The sequence below is a fragment of the Cyprinus carpio genome, chromosome B10 (genome assembly GCF_018340385.1).
Source record: "Cyprinus carpio isolate SPL01 chromosome B10, ASM1834038v1, whole genome shotgun sequence".
NCBI lineage: Eukaryota > Metazoa > Chordata > Actinopteri > Cypriniformes > Cyprinidae > Cyprinus > Cyprinus carpio.
Window position 1 is genome coordinate 13,608,783 of NC_056606.1, and position 7,952 is coordinate 13,616,734.

Consider the following 7,952-nt stretch of genomic DNA (forward strand, 5'->3'; position numbering starts at 1 on the left):
CACTCATTCAGAGCAGACTGTCAATTCATATAAAGAGCACACAAAAGCAATTATACTGTTGTGGAAATTACAACATGTGAGGCTCTAAATAAAATAATAAATCAACACAGCTGTTGCTGTCAAGTCGCAGAGATGCTGTTATAACCGCAGCACTAGTGATTCAGCCGCTGGCACGTTTTGTTATCTGAGGTTGTGTTGATAAAAAAAAAAAAAAAGCGTTATAGCCTACATTTATACCATCACCTTTACCACACACTGGTTAATGGGGCAAAGGGAAATAATTATAGAGAACAATTCATTGGTTTTTGATGAAATGAGCCATACTCGGGAGAGACTCGTCGTTTTTCACCTCTAGGCTTTTTTTAACCAGTTGAATCAATCCAAGGAAACGGATAGAATGTGACAGTTTGAGGTCCTCAGTAGCAATACCCCCAAATTAATGGCAGACGTGATCTGAAGTCAGAGCAAATAGTGTCCCAAATATAATTCAGAGTCATACAAGCCACAGATCTGAATTAAGGTCGAGGACAATCAAGGGCGAGTTATGGTTGCACAAGGCCCAGGGGGACCAGCCACCTCTCCTTGCTGGAAAAATCAGCTTAAGCTGGTAGCTAGAGAACAAAGATGCTGGTTATTGGCTGGTCAACCAACCAGAATGGTCCAAAAAACAGCTTGACCACTTTGAGCTGGCATGATCACAGATGATGACAAAAGAAATCAGCAGAAATCTAGGTTAAAACAATTTAAAAAGGGTTTTCGGTTATTAAAAACGTACACTCTGCAGTCATGTTGGTTTTACTTTGTTTGTGCTTTTATACCATTAAAAAAAAAAAAAAAAAAAAAAAAACAATTAAATTTAATTCTATGAGGCTTTAACCAAGCAAAAATAAACATTTTTAAAATACACTACAATTCAAAAATTTTTTTTTTTTTTGAAAGAAGTCACCAAGGCTGCCTTTATTTGATAAAAAATACATAGTAATAATGTGAAATATTATTACAATTAAAAATTAAAAACTATTTTTAATTCAATTTATTTTATCAAGTACTTTATTCCTTGATGGCATAGCTGAATTTTCAGTAGTCATTACTCCAATCTTTCAGAAAGTATTCTAATATGGTGATTTGGTGCTCAAAAAGCATTTCTTATTTTTTATCAAAGTTGAAAACAGTTATAATATTTTCATAGAAACCATGGTACAGTTTTTTCCTTCGGGATTCTTTAATAAAAGAGAGAGTTTACTGAAAAGAAAAGCATTGTTTGGAAATATAATTTTTGTAACAACGTATCTTAACTGTCTATTTAATTAATTTAATACAACTGCTGAATAAAAATGTAAAAAAATATATAAAAAAATCTTACTAACCCCAAATTTAAGGTAAATGTAATATAAATTAAATGTCATTTAAATGTCATTAATGAATTAGTTCACTTCCAAAATGAAAATTTCCTTATAATTTACTCACCCCTATGTCATCCAAGATGTTCATGTCTTTCTTTCTTCAGTCCAAAAGAAATGAAGGTTTTTGAGAAAAACAAATATAGTTTTATATTTGAGGATATATAATATATTGAGGAAAATATATTTTCCTCAATATAGTAGGGCGAAAAACTCTCAAACTCTCATCTCATTTTCTCCTCCAAGATAGACATGAACATCTCGGATGGCATGAGGGTAAGTAAATAATCAGGACGTTATTTTTCTCTAAATGAATTAATCCTTTAAGTTGCTTAGTAGCTGCACCACATGACACTGACAACCTCGAAAATATTACCTAATATTTGTTGTGTCATAAGAGACCTCTCTGACATAATTTCCATCAGCAGATAGCTGGTCCAACACAGTCTTCCAGCACTGCAAAACAGACAATAAATAATGTGCCACGAGTAATATGCAAACACATCTCTCCATTCAAAGCATTGACCCAAAGTGAAACCACATGAAGTCCAAGCTGACGTTCCCTTTCCTATAATCAGTGACTGTGAGCTTGATTTTACAGGCTTAAAATCCTTTCCTTTAAGTGAGACACAAGCTTGCTTTAACAAAACACACTCTCCATTCAGAATAACTGTTTTATCTGCCCACACAGAATGTCTTTTTCTGTTGTATTGAATTGTGGGAGTAGGTGGTCTTGCATACCTGTGATCTCTTCTTTCAGAGGTACAAATGCCAGCAAATAATACCTTGAGGACATTTCTCCCGGGGTGAGGACCTCAAACCAAACAGACTTGTACTGAACCTTGATTGAACCAACAACGACTCATACGACGCATGTTTGATCCAAGGAAAGGGGAGAGGGGTTGAAATCAAAAGGAAGCTGGTTGAATTACATGGCCTCTGGTACACATAACCATGTCCATGTGTGTTTGTCTGGAGTGTGTTTTCTACAAGGGTAGCAGAGGGAAATAAGAGCCAGGAGTGACTTATCACTACAGGAATGTATAAGGAGACCCAAGGGGATGGATGGAGGGCTGCTAGGAGGCACAGACACAACCAGAACATACTGCTGAGAGAAAAGACAGGAAAAGAGGGGGAAAGGTAAGTAACAGAACAACAGAAGTACCACTTAATGTTTTTGTTCACACCTTCACTTATAAGTTATGTGCTGATGCCAGATGTGGAAGTCATTTGTGAATATTTTATGGAATACCACTTCATAACAATATCAAATTTCATGAGCACAAATAATGGGAAAGTTTCGATTTTTAAAAATGTTTTTGGAAGACGGTTGCAAATATTTGATAAAAATACTGTAAAAACAGTAATACTGTTGAATATTTAAAGTAACTATTTTCTACTTTAATATATTTTAAAATGTAAGGGAAAAACATATTCCTGTGATCTCAAAACTGAATTTTCAGAAGTCATTACTCCAGTCCTTCAGTATCACATGATCCTTTAGAAATTACTCTAATATTCTGATTTTCTCAAGAAACATGACTTATTATTATTATCAATTTTTTTGTTGTTGCTTAATATTTTAAAACATTCTTTAATTAATAGAAATGTCAAAAGAACAACTTATTTAAAATCGATTTATTTTTAAAACATTTTAACAAATGTATTTATTGCCATTTTTAAAAGCAATTTAACACATCCTTGCTTAATAAAAATATTGGCTTAAATCTTTCTGACCACAAACTTTTTTAACAGTATTGTATGGGTTTAAAAATAGTCTCAGAACCAGATGTTAAAGTTGAAATGTTGATGCAAAACAATGATAATTACATCTTCAAAACATCTTTATATTCCAAACACACCCTTTCAAGTTATTATTAACTTATTTTACCTTCTATAAGCTGTTGCCAACCAAAGATTGCTTTAGAAGACTTGGACATTTGCATACGATTATATTCTTTTGTGTCATTTTTTTCAGACTTGACAGGTCCAGGTGCCAATTAATTGTAATTACATGGAAAACAGTAACCAGAACATCACAATGTGTTCTAAGAAAGGTTTGAAATAAAAGGAGGCTTGAGTAAATGTTACCAGAATTTCCATTTTTCGGTTGATCCATTTCTCTAGCAGCTTATTTAACCTCAAAATACATGATTTTTGACAGACAGCATCTGTACACGTTCACTTCTTCCCAAGTTGACAGCAGAAACAAAGCAGTCGAGGAACATGTCAATCAAACATCCTTCATTCAGCAGAAGCAGCACAGAGCTAATGTACGTGAGTCAGTGTGCCTTCAGCTTGAGAAAGGGTGCTAATTATCACTGAATAGATGACGTAAGAGCATTAAAGATTAATAAGACTTTATCAAACTTTAAATAAATGTAATATTCGGTTTAATCATGCAAGGTTTTTTTTCCTCAGTGAGGCTGAACCTTATCACTTCTCCTCTCAGGGGAAGGTTGAACAGCTGTCTGCATCCTTAAGAAACATCCTCCGGCTGCAAGTTCACTGTTAATCAGACCGATAACCGTACTGCATTCCCTAGAGATCTGCTGTAACACTGCTTATTTTACAATCTGCTCCTGTAGAATGAGTTAGCAAAAATACAGCTTTCCTGGATCAATTTTACTGAGGTGCTGAATGCACTGAGGCCCAAAAGAGCGTGAAAAGAAGAAAAATCAATGGATCAGGGATCAGCAAGGAAGTAATACACTGCAAAAAATTACATTTTATTAAATAATTTTTTTGTCATTCTTAAAGATAAATCTACATGGGAAGCTAAATTGTGTAAGAAAATAAGACTTTTCCACAGAATGTCTTAAGTTCAGTTTCATTTTCTTACCGCATTGTTCAAAAATTGTGAAATAGCTTTTCAGCAGCTCAAACAGCATGATGCCAAGGAATCAGGAACTGAAAAATGCAATCCAAGTGACTTTGGATAAAAGTGTCTGACAAATGTAATGTACTGTAAATAGTTTTTTTTTTTTTTTTAACCAAGAAATAAAGAAAACTATCTGGCAATGTGTTAAAGAAAAATAAATTTAATTCCAGTCTGAGTGTAACATAAGACCCGACATAAGTGAATTTTCTTAACACGTTAGTTGTTTTCTTGCTTGTAAACAAATATTTGAAATGTATTTTAAGGATATTAACATAAAATATACATATTTTATATATATGTATCTTTAGTGCATTAATATGCACCTAGGTGCAAATAAGGTACAAAAGTGCACCACCCAAGTGAGAGTTTTTGTACCTTTTTTTTTAAAGAGTGTATGTGAGTCTTTAGGAGGGAGCAGGTGCTTGGAGAGGTGCATGTGGTGGGGGGGGATGAAAGAAAAAGAAACACACAAACAAAATATGAGAAACACCCATTCTATTGACTAAGGCATGTAAGTTGAACATTTATCCTACAGATTCACAATCCAGCCTCACAGCCTTGATGGTGCACAGGTCAACCGAAATGCAAAGGAGAAAGTGAAATGAGAGGGAAACCGGTTCCTTCTGATCCTACAGAGTAACGGCGCCCTCCACTGTAAGCATGGAAGAGAAGACACAAAATTCTTAACAAATTTATCTCAGACAAATATCTAATGTTAAAGTAAACATTCTCCACCCAAAAATTTTATGTTTTAAAATCAAGATTTTAACAAAATGTTGGTCCTTTTCTCAAATTGATAAATCAATTAATTAATTTTAAAAATTGCGCATATTGCCCCAATGGAGCATTTAAGGTAACTCTAATGTAAAAATATTTCATTGAATATAAAAAAAAACTTTAATATACGAACAATAAATCATGCACAATCCCCTTGTCGTATATTTATATAGTAATACAATGGCATACCAACACAATATCATTATGCAAATAACATATCACTGTGCAAACAGTGTTATTTCACACTGAAGATAGGCTATTATGCATAAATAAAATATTAGCATAAAAACCAAATTATGGTGAGGTGCATTATTACAATACTTTTAGAGAAAAATGCTGAGACAAAAAAGCAGTGTGCTGTTGTCTGACAGGCTAAATGCACAGAGTGAATTTGTCACAGGCCTGCGATTACACTTCCACCCAGAAAGGCTGAGCTTTTGTCGATAAATTATTGAGAGTAACGAAGATGTTTCTGGAAACCCTCTGCTGTTGAGTGCCATTTAGTGTGATTTACAACCATCCACATCTGCTCAAAGAGTGAAGCTAACGGTGGTCTTTTTATGGTGTGCACTTGACCTGCTGTGTCTGTGTGCTGCAGGGACATGCTATCTGTTTGAACTACCCACTGAGAGCGGGGTGAGGCAAATGGAGACATGAGGTGAGACAGGGCACTGGGGGGTCCAGCTCCCAGCATCCTCTTAGTAAATGAGATCAGGCTCCATTTCAGAAAGGCTCATGGTTGCTTTAAGTATCCCTGTGTATCACACATATTAAAACATGAAATAAACATAAAAACATGGCAAATAAACACTTCAAGATTGACATGACTCATATATAATAACGCTAACATGAGAGTCAAATGTTTGCAACGCCTTAGATGCTATTCTGAGATCACTGACCTTTCATCTGACATGTTTGGGTGCCATTTTGAAAAGGGCAGATGTGACAGTAGATCTTTGTGCATACACAAAAACTCAAGTATTTAGCAGCAGTTCTGTCATGTTTTAAACAGTCTTAGTGCTCGTAGGATTCACATGTGGATTCACCTGTCTTTAAAAAAAAAGTCCACCCAACAATAAAGGCCACAATGCCAAGGTTGTGGGTTAATGCATATGCATGAACTGATAAATTGAATACCTTGAATGCAATGTAAGTCACTTTGATAATAGTGCATAATAGTGTATGATAGCATTATTTGAATATTGCCATCATTTATTCACCTTCATGTTGCTCCAAACCTGTCAAACTTTCTTCTGCAAAACACAAAAGATTACATTTTGTAAAATGTTGGTAACCAAACACTTTTGCTCAACACTGAGTTCCACTGAATGGAAATACAAAAAACACAATTTACAGAATCCACAAAAGAAAGAAGGTACAACAGGTTTAAAACGGTATGAGTGTGACTAAATGACAATTTTAATTTTTTAGCGAATTCTCTCTTTTCAGTTTAAAGGGGTCATGAACTGCCTTTTTTTTGTATTGTACTGTAGATGGATGCATAAACGTATAAATACTCAGTAAATATCAATCTGTAATAACAGAAAAAGCAATAGTGACCACATAATTAAAAGTTACTCATACTTGTGTGCTGCATCCTTACTGTTGGATCCAACAATAGCACAGCATCGTCTTTAACTTTCACTCTTTCTGAAAATCCTGCGTCAAATTGTGTCTTGTTTGTAAAAAAAAAAATAAGGTGAACAAAGGACCAAGTTCTTACTGGTCTGGCACTTCATTAAAAATAAAGTTCATCAAATAAAGTTTATCGTTTGGTTTTTGTGTAGACTTGTGTTTGCCTCCATTTTTTACACTGCATGCACGAATCAGTGGGTGGAGCTAAACAGGCAGTGATGTAGAAGCAGGCGTTGATCATCTTCTGTGGAGGCGGTGTTTAGTCACATTTTTATGTCTTAATTTGTATTATTCTGCTGAATTTTTTTTTGGCAGATTGGCTTCCATATAAGCTGTTTTTAGACTAACAAGAAAGTTCTGAGTTCTGAAACTTACATGTTTTTATAGTACAATGACCTCTTATATGTCAAAAGATCAAGATAATTTTCATTTCTTAGTTCATGACCCCTTTAAGTGGTGATATGGTTAGATATTTTGTATGTTAGATGTTGCATTTTGCTTGTTGTGGTTGCATTTTGCTCACAAGTGACTGTCTTGTATTGTAATTAGGACCTTCAAGATTAAATGTTTTAATGCCATTAAGACAAATGAAATACAACCCATGAGCAAACACACATTGCTGTTGTACAAACATTAATGAGAAGTGCATCATAGCACTGCAGCCTAATTTTAAATGCATAACGCAACCCAAAATGAAAAATTCTGTCATCACATACTCCTCTTCATATCTTTCGAAATTCACTTGAACACTCAAAGGTGTGTCATTAAAAATATATGCGGTGCACTGCTAACCAAGTGCCGCTCATTTTCTAAGCAAAATGCAATGTATTGCCATTGTACTGAATTCAACTAACTGAATATTCATTAAATTATCCCCTTTGTATTCTGCAGAAAAAAATAGTCTGGAGTGACATTAGGGTCAGCAAATAATGAATTATCCCTTTAAAGAGGAAGTGAATGTGTTAACATGTTAACTACAAAAACAATTATGAGAATTAAACATTTTACTCATTTGACACCCCTAATTATAATGCAGTAGAACTCAATTATAATGCCACAGTGCATCAAATAATACAAAGCAAACCAGGTTCAATGCAAGAAACCTTTATGAAGTTATGAGGAGAGGAGGTTGTTGAGTCACACACACACAAAGCCTGAATTGGTGTGCAGGGACCAAGTTCATATATCCCCTGGGAGCTTTTCTAAACAACAACTAGGCAACATCAAGAGAACACAATCTCCCAGAGTAGCGTGGCAAA

At 34.6% G+C, this 7,952-nt stretch overlaps 1 long non-coding RNA gene across 1 annotated transcript; it reads left to right on the forward strand.

Moving 5' to 3' along the window:
• Nucleotides 1-1,811: 1,811 nt before the first annotated feature.
• On the forward strand, nt 1,812-4,505 carry LOC122138605. Its single transcript, XR_006155694.1, has 4 exons — nt 1,812-2,540; nt 3,379-3,457; nt 3,565-3,673; nt 3,822-4,505. It is a non-coding gene; the product is annotated as an uncharacterized LOC122138605 (long non-coding RNA).
• Nucleotides 4,506-7,952: the final 3,447 nt, after the last annotated feature.